This window comes from Lonchura striata, chromosome 8 (genome assembly GCF_046129695.1).
Source record: "Lonchura striata isolate bLonStr1 chromosome 8, bLonStr1.mat, whole genome shotgun sequence".
Taxonomy (NCBI): Eukaryota; Metazoa; Chordata; class Aves; order Passeriformes; family Estrildidae; genus Lonchura; species Lonchura striata.
The window spans coordinates 13383847-13402529 of NC_134610.1; the positions used below are offsets into that span (position 1 = coordinate 13383847).

The window sequence follows — 18683 nt, forward strand, 5'->3', positions numbered from 1 at the left end:
GTTCTCTGGGTTAATCATAAGATAATACTCTGAAAAACTTCTATCCTGGTGTGCTGCAGTCAGAGCAGAGGGGTCTCAGGTTACTCATCTTTTAAAAAACACATCCTTCACTGAAGCTCATTCCTCAGTTTCCCTCTTTACTTGCCTTTCTACTGGTGCTGGCAGATAGCAGCACTCTCCTGCTTGGTTCCAGACCTCCTCCTTCCAGAGTTGCAAGATACTTAAAAGTAAACCTTGCTAGCTTTGCTAGGGGAGAATTGACATGGTTCACTGATGGTTTCGGCTTTGTGAGGCAGCAGCACCACGGTGGTTTTTTGTCTGCATTTTTTTCCCTCCCTAAAATAGCAACCAGATATAATAGCTTAATTTTAATATTGAAAATACTTAATCCATCTCTTTATATCCCATTTTCCTGGTTGTTTATGAGCAGTAGTCCAGGGTCTGCAGTGCAACACAGGTGTGTCAGTGTTTGGAGATTTTGATGGATATGGATTGAATGGAAGACATGGAATGAGATTCATAGGGATGTGCCTTTTCTCTTTAATTTAAGGGACTGAATCATGAACACAAGCCCCTTTTCAACATTTTTTCCCCCCATTTTATCAGCAAAGCCTTACTTTTGTGCATTTAGGTAGCACTGCTGTTCAGAGGCTTGGGGGCATCTTTAAATAACACCTTTGTTAGGGTTCTTATGCAGAAAAAGTACAGGAAGGAACATTTTCAGAATTGCCTTTAGGGGAGCTAGATATAGTCAGTGCTCACCCTGCAAATGTGCAGAGATGAAAATAATGATTGGATTACAGTAATTCACAGTGTAGGAAGGAACCACAAGATTGCACATAAAAAAATAAAAAAAGTAGTTTAGCATGCATTTTAAAAAATACTACAAATTCTTCCTTGTATCTCTTATTTATTTTTTTCCTACTTGCTCTTCTCTTAACAAAACCCACCTATATTCTTAAAAAAAAGGCAGGCAAGTAAAAAATAGACAAATTTATCAATTAAAAAAAACCAAAACAACCCAGACCTCAAATCAGTTTTCCAGTACTTTATACAAAACAGTCTGTTGTGTTTGGTGTAAGGATAACTATGCAGAGTTGTAGAGCCTGAGTTATTCTGGAGTTTAAACAAGGTAACACAATCCTCAAAAATCCATAGATCTAGATACAGAGCTAGACTGTGTAAAGATGCATTAGTAGGAGTTTCTTTCCATGCCACCATGCCTCCATTAATACCAGTGGTGAATATCAAGTATAAATGAATCCTCTGGGATTTGGGTTTGTGACTTTTTGAGTTGGTAATGAAACAAAGCCTGCAGGGAAATTCCTGGATTGAAAAAGTTGGTGACAGTATTTGATGCAAGCACAGCAAATAAGGCCTTCCTTTGCTGTTGATGAAATCACCTCCAAAATCATGAAGAAATGTCCTAAAGGCAAACTTATTTTGAGTGTGATGTGATGGTTCAGTTTTTATCAAGTCTAGCAAAAATGAAGGTGTGATACAGTGGAGGACTGAAAGATAGCAAAAATGAAGGTGTGATACAGTGGAGGACTGAAAGATAAAGCAGCCGAGCTCTGGCTTGGAGCAGGTTGTCATGGAGAGAGGTCTCTCTCTGCACTGCAGTGTCTCCTTGTAAAGGCACTGCTGGAGGTCCTGGAAGGGCTTGTGGCAGGGGCTTCTCCATCCCAGTGGCAGCAAAGGTGGGCAACAAAGGTGCTTTGCTGTAGTGCACTGTGCAAGGGCTTCCAGTGCTGCTTTCCAAGGATGAGGGAAAGTACGAGCCAGCAGCAGTAGTGGTAGACCTTCTTCTCTGAGGAAGCTTTGTGTTGTCTTGTAAGCTTCCACTGTGAAACCAGCTGTTCCCAGATATCTTGGGAAGAAGGGGAAAAGGACTTATTGGGTAAGACTCTGAGAGTGCCATCTCTCGCCAGAGAACATGCTGAGATGTGACTGGGCTGCAGAATGCTTCAGAACAGGATGTAAAAGATATGTGGGTTCCAGAGGTTTGGAGGGACCTGTGGTTTAATGCAAAAAGGGTGAACACAGTTGACTAGAAATTTTAATAGTCATCTAGAATGAAAACAACCACCTTCAAGTATAAAATATAAGAAGTAATAAGAATTTAGGAAGTGTAAAACATAGTCTAGTCCTGGAGAACCTTTAAGAACAATGCAAATGATATTGCTTAGTAAATTTCACCAAAAAAAACCCTACAACTTATAATGTTTAAGAATCAAACTTTGCTTTTAAAATACCAGTTTTTTTCCAGGTCTGAACTGAAAATAGATTCCAGTTTGTAGTTTGAGCCAGATGATTAAATGAGAAAAATAACCTTCATCAAACGTGTAAATAGCAGGTCCATCACACAGGAAAATAATTATTCAAACTTCCAGTGTAAGGTCTTAAAATGAGATATTAGGAAAAAAAATGTCAGTGAAGATATTTATTTAAAATAATTTATTCAAGTGAAAATTCCTTTTAGAATATCTGTGGGATTTAATTATATATTATTCAGGTCTCTTTCCCCAAGAGGGAATATGTATATTGACGTTTGTTCAAACAAGAGTTGGATACTTTTAGTTGACTGCAATACTTTTCTTAGTTGTTGACTGAAGCTTTTTCAATACCCAGTCTGTTGAATTATAGAGAGATATAGGTATATCTTATTTCACATTCCAAGTTGATATGAAAATATAACAATATATGAGTTTGTTTAAAATCAATGTTACCAATATTGCATGTACAAAGCTTGTGGAATGTATTGAGGAAGAATGGTTAGATGGATAGAAACGTACTTGTTTTCAGAATAAAATGAGTTCTAAGATTATAAAACTTTTCCTCTTGTACAAATGGCCTGTATTTTTACAGGTAATTTGTTGAACTATGCAATGCCTTCTTGGTTAATAGAAGAAATTAAAACCAAAGCTGTTTGCTAGGAGTTTAATAATAATACAAAATATGAAAGCAGGACCTGGAGACCTAGTCCCTGTTTGTGTGATCAAAAGGCACTTTTTCTTAGTAGGGTCTCTGCTATTAAGCAAAGTATTATGATAGTAAAAGTTGCCAGAAATCCATTTCAACTACATAAAGTGTGGAAAAACTTGATTATGAGTGAGCAAACACACTCTGGTTGGCATGGAAATACAGAAGCTAATTTTGCTCCAGTCGTATTTTCATGCTGTAGTGGCTTGACTTATTAGCTGTTGCTTTCCCATTAGCTCCAAAATCCAACCTTCTCCTTTGGTGCTTCTAAAAAATACTAAGTTGTGCTTGCAGTAGGAACGCAGCAAAAATGTATCTCGTTTGAACACAGGTGACTCACCTTCTGATTTGTATCTGTAGCCCATTGAAACATAAGGTTTTCAGAATACATAACTTAGAGGGCTGGAAAGTAAACAGAACTCCCAAAATACTCTAGATTGTTTTTGTATGCCAAGTTTTCTGGAAAGCTGCTTTTCCTCCAGCTCTGGCTGAATAGTTCTGGTCTGTATGATTTTCATGGAGAAGTTGTTTCTAAGGGCAGACTCGAGCTGCACTGATCTGGGTGGTCCTGTGGAGAATCAGTGGCTTGGGCATACAGAGGACACAGTGGAATCTGAGTCATAAATACATCTGGCCATAAACTGTGGCTGTACTTTTCCATTGAGGCTGTAAGGCAGGGTTGGGTACAACCTTGCAGAGGGAAAGATGTGATGTCTCTCCTAAATGGAAAGAAAATTAAATATTTTGGCTTCATAGTGTATCAAAAGAGATAATTTCTCCTTTGCAAGAAATAGAAATAGTTGGACATACGCTCTCAATTAGGTGTGTCTCAAGAATGCCCATCTGACCACTTGACAGGTAGAACTAATTCAGCTAATGTTTGAAGTGCTGTTATAGCCTACAAAAGATTTTATTTTCAGGGCATAATTACATGTCTGCCTTGTTTTACTGCATTAACAGTGCAAGTCAAGTTTCTAAAGGTTGCCAATGACATAAATTAGTATGAAGCTGGGAGTCTGCAGTGACAGTGAGTATTTTAAAAAAAATGCAGTTTTCAAGAAATGAAAGCATTTGACCATATAGCAATGTCATGAATTTATGGATCTATCAGGTGGTTTTGGTTTTTTTTTAATTTTAAATTATCCAAAATACAGAAGTTGTCCCCGATAGTGCATGTATCATGCAGCAATGAAGCTTTCCAGATGAAGTTTTAGTCCCTTGAACTTCTCAGACCAGCAGTGTGAGAACATCGTTTCTTTAACACTGAATTTCATACCTGGAGGGGAGGGCAGGGACCTGACAGATTGGCCCAGAGGTAGGGGACTTGAAACCAAATAACATGATTCTGTTGAATGACTTGCATATGGCTTAGTGCATCTCTACAAGGTCTTACAGGAGTCAGTAAAGCTATATGATAGCACAAGTTGGCTGTTGTGATTATTCTTACAGGATTAATGTTGTAGCTCTCTATGCAAAGTGCTTTGCAGCTACCCACATGTGCCTTGTATGTACCACTTGGTAGGCAGGTCTAGTGATGGGGAAAGGCAATGCTATTTAATACATTTTTCCCCTGTGAATTTTCTTGATTCTACAATCTGTTAATAAAATTAAAAAGAGTATTTTCCTGCTAATTGTCATTACATCTTTCAAATTTCAGAGAAGGGGCTTGGATTCTTTAGCAGATGGTTGAAAATGAAATGCACTTTGGGGGAAACAGAAGCTCTGCCAAATCTGGACCTTGAACAGAACTAGTCAAATAAACAGAAGTGAGACACAGCAGGGATGGTTTGGAATAGGCTTTATTATGGCCAGAGAGCTTCAGGCTGTGAATGACCTAATCAACCTAAGCTCCAGACATATACCTAAATTAGCTTCCACTTTACGAGTCCTCATAGTAGTCAATTTTTCTTTACTCAAGCATCATCCTAACAGATCTGAGGTCCTTTAAAAAATGGAAGGCTATAACTGTCCATGATTGTTTCTCTTTTTGTTGTATTTGTCTTATTCAACTCTCCTAAAGCCTGTATTCTTAATTTTCTCCTTTAGTTTTCCCATCCTTTTCCCTGACTCAATTTTGGCAATTTTTATGCATTTGTTGAGTTTCAAATGACTGGTTGTTCTATGAGAACAAGCAAAAAGAGTAATGGAAGCAAAGCTCCTCAGTGTTGAGGGACTCTGGAAGGCTGTTCAGTTCCCACTTAACCAAAATGATTTCTGTGTGACCTTGTCTTGTGCCTCATTTCCATCTCTGCAGCATGGGGATAAAGTAACACGCCCTGCCAGAGCAAGGGAAGCCATGCCTTATGTCATATAATGCACCATTCCAAAGGGGTCCTTTCAGCCAGAATTTCCTACCCTGTGTGGTCCCTTACTGCACTTAGGACTGCTGTTTATAGCTGGAATAGCAAACAAGCTTGGGCTTGCTTCTGTTCATTTAACCAGACTTGGCTTGATTTGCTGCATGCAGCCACAGCCATTGTCCCGCTCGGGCAGCGGCTGCAGAGCGTGGCCGTGAATGTCACACGGACGTGGCCTTGTTCTGGAGACACTGGTGCAGGCAAGAAACTGAAATGGAATAACACAACTCTGACTGTGCTTCAGGACTAGCCAGGGCAATGACAAAATGCTATAAACATCCTCCAGGTAATAGTTAAATAAAGGCTGCATAGCATCGTCTTGGTCTCCAATGTTTAAAGAATGGTTCAGTGTGAAATCTGAATGGCAACAGCTTGTGGGTCACTGTGGTTTGAATTCGATTAATAAATTGGCCTAGCTTTATTTAAAAAGTATTATATTGTGTGTATATATATTATATAATAATATATATTATACATAATAATATACTAAACATATATCTTTATAAAATTTATGCACTTGACGCTTTTTATTCATAAATCATATAGTCTCATGGCCTTTGAATTTGGCCTCTGCTTTGTACCAATAGATATGACTTTTTTAAATCTTTTTGTGACAAGTACCTTTGAGAGTAGGAGAGGCTCTTTAGGGGGTTTGATGTGGGCACATAAATAGTCACTTGAATTTATGGTGCATTACTGCTCTGGAATTCAAGAGAACAGGAATTAACCTGGTGTAGTAGGTGTTGGTTTGCATTCCCTGAGGTGATATTCCTAAATTCTGCTACATTATCATGGTTTTAGCATGGATTTAGTGGTTCACACAGAGGTATGTAGGGGATCATGTAATTTCCCTTTGTCATTCTGGTTTCAAGTGACCACAGTTGTAATGATTTACTGGAATTCTAATTCCCTTAACAATTAGTAGGCACACTGGAGCCCACTGGGTTTTATTCAGAGCTGATTGAAACTAATGGAGGGGAAAAAAAATCCCTTTGACCTCATTTGGCATTGGCTCAAGCTCTTTGCAGTTGAAGCTGATGGCTTCATCAAAATCCACTTAACCTTCCAAGGATGAGCATGTGACAGGGACTGTCTGTCAGGTCATTCTGGAGCTTCATGGGTCTGCTGGGAGGGGCGTCTATACTTTTCCTTCATTATTCCCTTTATTGCCATGTAGGTGAAAGGAGCAATTTCAACAGTAGCAGAAGCCAGTGTGATGTCTTATATGGTCTCTAATAATGTAGTCCAACCTCAGTGCTGTTTGGATAACCCAGGATTCATACAGTTAATAATAAGTTAACAGAGGATATTCTTTAGAATTAGAATTCTGACATGTTTTTTTTTTCTTTGTTTTCACACTTTGAAACATCCTGAGGTTAAAAAACAAATTATATTCCTCACTCTCACTCCATTATTTAATCCCTGAATCTTTCCATGTTTTAGATATACCTTTCCAATGAACAAACCTACACAGGTAAACACCTACATATAAGCCACTATTAGCATAGTTGCTTAATTCTTCCTTGAAAATTTGACAAATTCTACAAAATCATCTCTTTAATGCTCTACAGTATGATATAAACACAAATTTAGAGATGCTATTATCGTTCTTCTTGTGTCCTGGAAAAATAATGTATCTGAAGTTCACCTGATTCCATTCAGCTTAGTAGGACACAGAAGGAAGGTTTTCATAGAGTTACTCCAGGTTAAAGCCCATGAGGACACCACAGTAACTTTGTTATTCCTGAATACCACATTTTGTTGTATGAAAGGATAGACTTACTGAATCTACAAATTGAAGTTAATTTCACTGTCCCTAAGGATTAGGGAAGAGCCTTGGTAAGACAATCGTGAGTCTGGACCTGGTCTTGGGCAAGCTGCTGTGGGATCCCTGTGTGATCTCCTGGGCTCCCTCCCAGCCTCAGCCACTCTTTGAGTCTGAGTTTCATGAGTGATCCTCATGGAAAGCAAGGAAAGCAGTGAGATCTGCTTGTTGGCTCCTCCAGGGCAGAATTGAAGGGAAGGATTTCTTTCACCTTTTCATTGGGCTGATGTACTGGGTTACCATGCTGCAAATAATTGTTTGTGAGATAACCAGGCTTTGCATTTCTTGTGTTGAAGGCATTGGCCATGGATCTTCTGAAAGCATATTCCTGTCCCTTTGATTAGTGCTAGCAGCAGGGAAAGCTGTTTCCACTACTGAGGGATATGTTTCAAAGGTATGTGTAGGGCTTTGGAATGTGACACCATTAAATGTTAATGTGCATTTTCAAATAAGGAGCCTCAAGGCTAGAGGTAACTCTTTGATCTTTAAAAAGCTTGCCACATAGAAGAGAGTTTGAATGTATACTTATATCTCCAAACACTTGCAGGTAATTAGATTTTAGTTTCAGGGCTGCAGAACTTTGCAGAAATTATTTGGATTTCAAAAGGCTCAAAATAAACATCAATTTCTATTTATCTCAAGGGATTTAGAGGGCATAAAACAAACCTTTAATGGCCTGAGTCACCATTTATTAATTGCTTTGTTGAAGAGATAAAACCTGTGGGAGTTTGTGTATTAAAATGGGATGTGAACCAGCAGAAATCCAAGCAGGATCTGAATTTGATTTAAAGTAAGAAAATACACTGAGCTTTGCTCTGTTGTTTAAGAGATTATTACCCTAATAGATATAGTTGCTTTGTTTTTAAAAGTGTGTCTGGATTGAGCCATAGTTATATGTGAAAGTGTTTGAGCTAGTCATTCAGTATTGAAAGAATTTGATCTGTCTAAACAAAATGACATGCAATTACAGAGCATGGGGAAGTTGTCTGTTTGCCATATCTGAAAATAAAGTTATCAAATTATTACCCAAATTGTTCCACATCTGACAACTGTATCTAGAAAGGCTTCTTATGCTAACTTTGCAAAGATGGCTCAGGTTTGTGTACTGTGACAGGGGACAGTGAAACATAGGACTTAGGTTGGTTTGATTTTCATTTTTTCTTTAATTGAAACTTTTACAATTTTTGTTTGCAAAGTTCCTCACAAGGAGGACTACTGATAGAAAGTGAACATTTTTTCCTTGTTGGATGAAAAATGGCCTCCTTAGGCAAAACAAAAGGTAGATCACTGCTAGAGTTCTGCTGGTGTTCAAACTGATACATTTATCAATACTTTATTGAATTTCACTGTTTTGATTTTTTAGTTGCTTGAATTTTCACTGTTTTTAAAATAATTTTTAAGAATTCTGGTTTTGTTTACTCCCATGTGAAAAAAATACTGCACTGCAACCCTTAGTGTATTTTATGGCTGTTATTTATTAATTCTGTTACTAATGTATGTGAACTTGCTGCCGAACAAGTGCTGCATAATCCTCATGTGGATAATCCTGCTTGTTCTGGGTAGACTTTTCCCTTCTTTTTCTCTTACTCTGTATTCACATAGTTTATGAGAGTTTTCTCCTCTGCCTTCAGTGTTCTGTGTTAAATCCAGGAGTTACTGTCTGTTTCTGAAAAATACTGCAGAAAACACTATATGGGTTCAAATTATCATGATAATTAGCAGATATATTTTGCAGAGAGTTAGGAAATACCTTCCACTTCAAAGAAAATACAATGACAGAAATGCTGAAGTGGGTTTGAGTTATGGGCCAGAATTACAGCGATGTAAAGGCTGAGGACTGTGGTAATAGAGTGCTGAGTCTTGTTCAGAACATGGGATTAGAGCCTAAGGTTGCATAAATTTGTAATGAAACTGTAGCATCAATATAGTATCAAATACTGATGCTCAAAATAATCACAGGTAGTTAGAAACATTTGTGTGTAAACTGTCTTGCTTGTTTGCTATAATGTTAAATCTAAGAGATCTCTATGTTGCTTTTTTCCTGTGGCACTAAAAACACCACTGTGACTGATAAAGAGAAAACACAGTGCCCTAAGAAATGCCTGGAAGGAAATTTTCATCTTTAAACTGACATCAAAGCTGCATTCACTTTGCTTTAAAACAGGAATTTTGTACTTTTTTCAATTCCGTCCCTTATCTAAACCATTAACTTGCATAGGAGAGTCTTAAAAATTGGTGTTTCAGGGCTAAATAAGGCATTTTTGTTGGAGGTTATTGAGACGTGAAATCATTACTTATCATCCCTTGAAATGACATTACATTTCAATGCAATGGTACATGGGCACTTACCATTACCTTCATCTCTGTTAATCCTTGCTCACAACCTGCAAATTGAACATTCTTTCAACCTTATGGGATGCACTGAAATTCTCACAGTTATAATTGGTTTTCAGTGTGCCATCCTTCCTGCATGTTGCACAATTTGAAGAGACTCTCTTCCAAACTGAAAACATTTAGTGAACCCCTCCAAACAGAACACATTTAGTCAATCCCATGCTGTGTATTCTTTCCCCTTTCATCTGTTTTATCCATGAGTTCACCAAAGATTCAAAGGGAAAATAAAAATGGAATTCATGTTGTCATGATTGATTTGAAAATTCAGGGGACAACCTCTTGCTTATTGATGGCTTTTAAATTGCTCTGCATTGTTAGCTGGGCATGCCTGTGAAATTCATCAGCATTCCACAATCTGCCTCTGTTGTTTGCTTACAGATAGCAGCTCTAAATTTAGATGTGCACAATATAACCTTTCCAGACAAAGTTATGGCAGGCTGAAAGTCTTTGCAAGGTCTGCCTGTATAAATGAGCCCTTTTCCATAGAGGTCCATGGGAACCAGAGCAGAAACATCATCTTTAGGAAGGCAAAAGCTGCGGCCTGATTGAGTTTCCCACATGATGGATGTTGTCCAGCCTCATTGCTCTTCTGACGCAGTGGTTGGTTTAAAAAGAGAGAGAATGGGAATGAGGCATCACGCTCATGCAAATACTCCTGGGTCTTGCTCCACGGTGGGGGTAAACTGTATGACTTCAAAAACACTGGGAGTATGTGAACTATGGTACTGTGCTGGGGAAGACGACAAGATAACAACTTACAAACACCTGACTTTTCCTTAATTTTTCTTCTTACATTCATCCGTGAATTAGTGAAAATTGTGTGACTCCCCAAAAGGAAGCCTATCATGGTAATTGGATTCTTGTTTTTCTTCTCTAAGGTACCCCAGCTGCACTGTGCATCTCTACAAAGGCAGCAGAGTCTTCACTTACAGGTCTGATCTTAGGGCCTATAGTCACAGGTGTGATGGTGATAAGCAGCTGGTGTTGAGCTGCTCCACTGAGGTTTGCAGCAGTGCTGCCACAAGCACACTAAATTTTAAAGTGACTCAAAATGTGAAGAATAGCATAAATGTCCATCTGTATGAAAGATTCCTCATCTTGGAGAGGTGGGAGAAATGCCTGGAGAAAAGAAGATTCAGGGGAACCCTTATCACTAACTACAGCTACCTGAAAAGGGCTTGCAGTCAGGTCAGGGTTGGCCTCTCTCCCAGGAAACACAGTAACCAGACAAGAGGAAACAGCCTCAGGCTGTGCCAAGGGGGGTTCAGGTTGGACATTAGAAAGAATTTCTTTACTGACGGGGTGGTTAAGCACTGGCATGGGCTGCCCAGGGAAGTGGTGGAGTCACCATCCCTGGAAGTGTTCAAGAAATGACTGGACATGGTACTGCTCTGGCTTAGTTGATGTGGTGATGTTCAGTCAAAGGTTTGACTCAATGCTCTTGGAGGTCTTTTTCACCCTTAATGATTCCGTAATTCTCTTCTGTGAATCTGAGTAGTCAGAACTATGTTTCTGCTTCATTTTGCTGAACCTTAAGTGGTAGAAGATGTAACGGCTCTTCTTAAATAATTGAAACAATTATTTTTCCAAATTTACTAGAAAATGGACTTTTTTTTTAATAGTGGTGTTAGTTATCTGAAATGGTCATTTTCCCCCACCTGAAAATAAAGCACTTGTGTTTCCCAAACTGATTTTCATGTTCTAGTCATGATGACTTATCTGCTACTTAATTTGTGCAGAATTTTTTCTTATTTCTCTCTTGCTTGTTTGTTTGGATTTTTCCTCAATAATCCTTATTCTCAGTGAAACAGGTATTTACATCCTATTTAAAACATTGTATTTGGAAAACTTAGAAAAACTGCCTCACCAATGAATTCCTGAACAATTTTAACACTGAATAACATCAGCAGAAAATCTGCCATACCCCTCTGCATTTTGATTTTCTGTAGGTGACTGTCTGTAGAACTCAGACCAGCTGGCTCTGATCATTCTTGATCATTTGATCACTTGTTTTTGATAATTTTCTTCTAAGAGTGATCCTGGCAGCCTTGCTGATGGGTGCACATACATTAACATTTTTATCCTGCAAATTTATATTATGATATCTTAAATTTATATTATGGTATCTTAAAGCATATAGTATTCTGTTTTTAGAATCCATGCATTAATGGATGGTGCCCTGAACTCCTTCAGTGATGGCCTCTGGTGAACAGAGCATGCTTGTAGCAAAGTCTGATGCTTTTGAAAGGCTTCAAGTTTCTCTTTTTGTAAATGCTGCTAAAACTTCTGAAATGTTAAAAGATAGTCTTGATCTTTGGTATAAATAAACTTTCAAACTTTGTTTGAAATGCATGAGTAGTAAGTATCATCCAGGCCAAGGTAGAAAGAATGCTTGTGATAATGTGATGCTATGTGGCCAGAGAAAAGGACCTCCATGTTGTTAGATTTTTCCTTTTTTTATAATGTAACAAAAACTGTCCTGTGGTGACAAAGTCACTTGCCTGTGTTTTCTTGTACTGAAAGGTAATCTCAGGATACATTTCCCTACCATGGTGTGAGGGGATTTTTACTGCCTCTTCTCTAAAGTCTGTTGAATGTCAAAAGGGCAGACTTCAGGTATAAAACTCGCTTCATCTGTTGTGCCAGCTTTCTAGGTTTCTGCTCTCAGGTCAAAGATCAAAGCACTCTTACATTAACAGGATATCAAAAATGTGGAAAGGACAGGCAAATGGGCACAAGAAGTATTATATTATGAGAAGAAAGTAGTAAGAATCTCTGGCAACTGCTGCTACACCTGCTGAGAGTAAATCACAGCTTTGGACAATAATATACTTTTGCAGGTTGTTTATTGAAATATAAACATTGGAAGCCTGAGTCAGCGCATCTTTTTGTTATGGTCCTTTTTTGTTTTCCATATAGAGTAGTTTCAGTAATTTTTGAGTGTCAAAAACTGATTTCTGTGATCGATTTGCTGTTCATTGACAACAGCTTATTCCTGTCTGACAACGAGCGTCTGATGTAATGAAAAGCATGTGGTAAGATAAGTGATGGTACCTTCATTTTGTAGCTGCAGTCATGACTCACCCAAATGACATGGACTATGATAGAGCTGAAATTGGAGAACACTTCTTCCTTTAACTTCAGATCATTCTTCCTTAACTATGTTTTGTTGGTAATTGGCTTAGTCTGATGTTCTTTCACCCTCTCAAAACAAGAATTGCTTCTGCATATTAGTTTACTGGAACTGCACTGATGGCTATTTGAAATTCATAGTTTGAGCCCTGTCACTCTGCTCCTCAAATGCAATTCTACTTCATTATTGTAAGTAGGAGTTACATGGCAAACATGCTTGTTTCAGTAAAAAAATAAGACCCAGTATTGAATCATTTTTATGAGAGCCCCTTGAGTCATTGAAAATTAGACTTGACCACTTTTTGTAAGACAAGGTTATACGTGCACACTGTATCATAAAAGATACTCTATAAATGCACTGATTAATACTTTCATGTCTTTACAGGCATATGAAAGAACACTTATGTAATTTACAGTTGCTTAGGAAAAGCTCATGATTAGCTTAACTATTGACGTTTATTTGCAGTATAGCGCGAAAAAAAAAGGAACATTGTGTTGTTAAGTACTTTCTCTAGTGTCTTATATCTTGAAAAATATGCCATGCATTTCAGCTAACAGATGGAGTTCACAGCTGTGCATGTACGTGTATCCAGTCTTTAGGAAAAAAAAAAAGGAAAAAAGAAGGAATTTCTTTTTACAGAAAAGCAGGTTGTTTGGGGTTTATTTTATTTTTCTCACCATTTTTTCAAGCATTATTTACTAAGGTCGTTAAATTGGTAGGAGAACCTAGTTGTAGGTGGTAGTTCCTGTGAGAGGCTTTTTGCAGGGACTGTTGATATGGAAATAATCCCCAATCTCTTCCAAATCTGTAGCCATACTCCATATTGCTGCTCTTCCTGTGTCTTTTGTTTATGTAATTTTTTTTTGCCCCTCACAGAATCCTTGTCCTTCTCCCATGCACATATATCTCATTGGACTATTAACAGTGAAGGTTAATTTCCACAGTAAGTCCAAGTATGTATTTTTTGCCTTTTCAAAGGAGAATTGTATGTACAGAAGGAAGGAGAAAAACAGATGAAGTGAAAGGCATCAGTGGTCACTCCTGAGGACTGTTAAGAGGCATGGTACAAAAGGCATGGTTTACATCTTTAAAACAAAGTATGCCATTAAGTGGGTAATGCTAAGAGGAATTTTATGTAGCCTATAAATACCAGTGAATCTTTTCAACTTCTAATCCCAGTATTGAGACAATTTACAATTGCAATCAAAATGATGCACACAATTTAACTTCAGTACCATCTGTAACTCTGCTAGTATTTTAATAATGAATAAAATTATATCTTGGCAACAAAATCTCTGAAATAATATACCTTTAATTTCCAAGTGAGACCTCTTAAGACTAAGCTAAAAGGCCTCTGGTTTACTATGAAATCTCCTTCATGTTTATTGAAAGATGGACATATCTGTATTTAAATAGTATCGGTGTGCTAAAGGTCTGTGATTCTGTGAAGCTTTTGTTAAACTCCTTTGAAATTCGGGGATTTTCAAAGCCGGGGTTTGCACAGCTGGCCACAAGCACTCCTGCCCTCACTGCACCTCTTGCATCTGCTTCAGCAGAGATGTATGAGCAAGGTCTATTGCAGGAGCTGTTTGGTGATGTACCAGGCCTTGTGTTCTTGAAGTAGAGCACCTACAGGAGGCACCTTCCCTTAAAATGCTTTTATTACCATGTGATAGGGCAGGAGTCATGATAGTTACCCTCTTCTGAATTTGTCTTTTTGACTCCATCATGGCACCTAAGCACTCCATTCTCTGGGTTGTAATTCTCTCCTTTTTCATCTTCAATTTTTGTATTTTGCAGTGAAGAGGCAATTTTGGCTCTCTTAATAGTTTGCATGCTATGTCCTGTGCCCCACTCTTCCCTTAGTTGCATCATTGGGTGACACCAGTCCTGTGTTCCTACTCGGAGTGCTGCTTTCAAAGTATTTTTAATTATTTTGTGATGCTTCTGGTTGCTAATAGAGTAGCTGCAGCATAGATCTGAGTCTTATTGTGGCTTGTCAGGTACTTTGCGTTGATGGTGATATGAGATTGTTGGTGTAAGTACCAATATAAGTTATTACTTATCATAATGATAGGAGATCTTGATAAACAATGTACTACCACATAAAAAAAAAATCGATAAGTTTGCAGTAAAGGATTTTCTGCATGTTTGTCCTGGTGAAGATACAGCAGTACCTAAAGCAGTTAGAGGCTGATGTTTGGAAAATCTGTGGAGCCCAGGGAATGGAGATGTTTGACTGATGGTGTCCTCTTTATCAAAGCTTTTGTTCAGGAAATGTTAGTGACCTTGCTGGATGGCCTTCACAAGTGGAAATCAATGTGTTTTGTCCCGATGGCTCTTCAGGTAAACCAGGGAAATTAGAGCAGTACAGGTTTGTTAATACATCTCAATTTGGGTCTGTAATGACCCTGCCTTTGTTCCGCGGACTGATCCTCTTCAGAGGACCAGCTCTAAGAATCAGTAGTGTGATCATGATGGGGTTCTGGGGTCTGTGATTTTCTAAATGTCTTCAGTGCCCACTAATTGGATTTTCTAAATTTGTACCAATTGCTGTTGCTGAAGGCTATCTCAGCCTTGAAGAAGGTTATAAACTGGATCTTGCCAAGCCTACCAAGCCCACCAGTGTGAAATATGTCCTGGAAGAACTAGTAAGGTTAGTCTGAATCTCTGATTTCTGTGCAAACTCTGTTTTGATAATATGTTAGCTCTATTTGAGAAACCTGCTGTTCTTCAGGAGCATTTTCATACATGTCACAGATGCTGAAGGCCTTCACAACATACAAATCTTAATCAGCTATTTGGGCAAAGGCCTTCTCTGAAATTCCATTTCCATTACTATTACCTAAAGCTGGTATTATCTGACATGTTTCAAAGAAGCCTAAGAGTTAGTGTCTAAATGTCACTTGAATGATTTTGAACTGATAACATTTATATTTGTGGGATTGTCCAAAGCATTCTTTAAAAAAAGGGAGAAGATATTTCTTTGTTTTTGTTTGGAGGGTAATTAAAGCTACAAGAAAAGAATCAAAACCAATCAATAAAACAACTTCACAGTATGAAAATAAAAAAGATGGTAGATTAATTTCCCCTCTCTTATTTGTTAATTTTTAAATTTTTTTCTAAAAATCGTTAGTGAATAAACCCCAGAAAATTCAGGTTGATATATGTAACTCTTTTTCTTAATTCCAGAAGCAAGATTTCTTATGAAAGTTCTAATAACACTCATAGCACTGTAAATGCTGTCAGTAACTGTTTGTTTTTCAAAAGCTGGCATGTTCAAGGTCAGCACCCTTTTCTCAAATGCAAATCAACATCTGTATTGTTGTGTGGTTTGCATAACACAGTTGGCTTATAGGCACAATTAGACTCTCTTTTCATTATTTCTTTGCTAATTATCTTGTCAAGGAAAAGGTAGGAGATAACAACTGAACAACTGGCTAGTAAATGCACTTTTGTGAGTGTCCAGATGTTTTAAATGGTTCTGTAGTGTAGAATTATTCACTGTTAAAACCAATGTTTTAAATAGGCATATAATGCTGTTAACTCCAATAAGCAAAGTTTCTGTTCTGAAAGGCAAAGTTCTAAAGCAAATGGAGAAATTGGTCAGGAACTATAGGTAAGGAGCTGTAAATGTGGAGCACCTGAAATAATTTTTTTTTTATGTCACATCAAGTGGGTGTTATGAAGCCTCTTGAAAACTGTGTGTTGGGATTATATGGTGGGAATCAGGATATGTTGGTTTTGCTTTTGGTTTTACTGTGGGTCTTCTCTGATCTTGCATAAGCACAAATTTTTTAATCTCTTTCTTGTCTGCATCCATCACAAAAAGAAACATGATAGTAACATCCTTTCTTGGAGAGTTTTTTTAATCTTGAGAGGTATGGCTTTGGTGGTTGCTTTGCTTTTCAATATTGCCTTCTCATGAAGGCAGGGCTAATAGAATGACCCTTGCTGCACATGCACATCTCATATTTTTGAACTCTGCACCCTATTTTGGCGAAGTTTTACAAAGAAATATCAGTCTAAAATGTTTATATGTTGGGTCTCTGACAAGGGATGTATCAGAGCTGTTCTGCAAATGATCTGGATTGTTGTGCATGTACAAGTTTACTGGTGCATCTCCCCAAGCACTTTGCTGTACTCTGGACTTCCATTTGGCGTGTAGAAACTGTGTCATATTCTGCATTGAAGGCCTGTGCATGTAGAGCTCTTGGTTAAGTGCAAAGTTAGTTTTGACTGAGTGAAGGGCAGAAGAGTGACCCTTCATCTTGTCCGAGTATCCATTCAAAACTAATCTTCACTTGGAGGAAATTCCTGCATGTACTCTGAGTCAATCAATCGTTACTCTCTTATCTGTTGAAAGTTGGGCTGTATTAGTCCTGGTGCTCTCAGAACGATCATCAATTTTTTAATGCTCTCCTAAATCCTGAAGCCTTAAACTTACATGTTTTTATAGTTAGATATTAATTCAGAGAAGGTTTAATAGCTGTAGTTCAGCTAGTTTTTTCTCTTTTTTTCCCTTTCTTTTTAGAACAAAGCAAATAAAAAAAAAGAAAAAAAAAGTTGGAAATGATGTTGCAGTTCTGTAGCTGCAGAGATACAGATGGATGTGCATTGGGACAGAAGCAGAAGATGTGGAAATTTAGACAAAGCATCTCATAGTTACAGGAGCTAATTGTCACTTCTCAGCCTGGAGCCTTTAGAGGTCCCAGGGAAAACCTTAGATGTGCTGCTCTGGAATAGTTTCCTCTTGCTGTGATGCTGAGATACTTGGTGTCCTGTAATCCTACCTTTGGGGAACAGTGGTGGACACCTGGATCACGGGCTAATTGGTGTGCTGAGGTCTCTTGTGGCCCAGGAGCAACCACAGGGAGCTGAAGAGAGTCAGCAATCTAGACAATGTTAATAGTGAAATCTCTGCATTCAGTTATTTCCACCCTCATGTTTTAAGTGTTGCAGAACACTTACCTGTCCACTAGGATTTTGGACTTTCTTTTGAGAGATTCCTAATCCCTCTGCTGGTTTTATAGAATGCAGAAGTTTGAGTGAATTCAGTGCCCTCATGAACTCACCATTTACAATCTTTGTTTTTAAATCTCTGTTCAGGTCAGGAGTGACAGTGAATTTAAAACCCTGTATTTACAGGTGTTTTGCTTGGGAATAAGAACTAATAGAACAGTTACGGCCCGATCTCATGGTGTACCAGGAGACCTCAAGCACTCCACAGAACATTCAGAAGTTATCTTTGAGATTCAAAGGGTGTAAGTCATAGGGAATCTGCTCAGGACCATGATACTTATTTTGTTAGCTAATTATCCTCCTGACTACAACATCAATGCAGACTTGTCCCTAATTTATCTAAGAGATAGAAAGGGTTTTGGATAGAAGTTTGATTTTTGAGATCTGTCATTCAATGCACAGATATAAATTATATTGATTGCATTGATTTTCTTTCATATAGAGCTGGATTTTGATTGCAGAAGTATCTGGGTTGTTTTAGAGAGTCACTGTAGAAAGGGATGAGAAATATTTTAATGTAATCTGTCTCAATATGGAAAAGGTGTCACTCAGGTTTGGAGTAATCTAAGTTCATTTTCATAACTATCAAGCAAGTTTTGCTTTTATTGTCTTTTGTAGCCCTTCTTTCCCCGCCTCCCCCCAATCCTTGCAAACTGCATATTGACTCTCTCAGTGCAAGAACACTGTGGTGGCCTGAGATCATGGTGACCTGCAGGCCTTTTCAGTAATTAGGTCCATGTTTGCTCCATGGGAGATTCAATTAAAAATGAGAGGGGTTTATTATTATTATGCCCTATTGAAACCCTGCAGTATGTTCTTGAGTGTTTATGTGACAGCATTGTAATGAGAAAATTTATTTAATTCCATCCCTGTTCAAACATTATGGGCTCAAAAATTCCATTTGAATATTAGCATAGCCTATGTGTCCTCAGAAGCAAATGTGAAAGAAAGAGGGGAGAAACATAGAGGC

General features: G+C 38.1%; 1 protein-coding gene across 1 annotated transcript in view; it reads left to right on the top strand.

The window, feature by feature from the left end:
- CNTNAP5 (contactin associated protein family member 5) overlaps positions 1-18683 on the top strand; it is a 272631-nt gene that overhangs the window by 49447 nt on the left and 204501 nt on the right. The gene's annotated exons all lie outside the window — the stretch shown is intronic.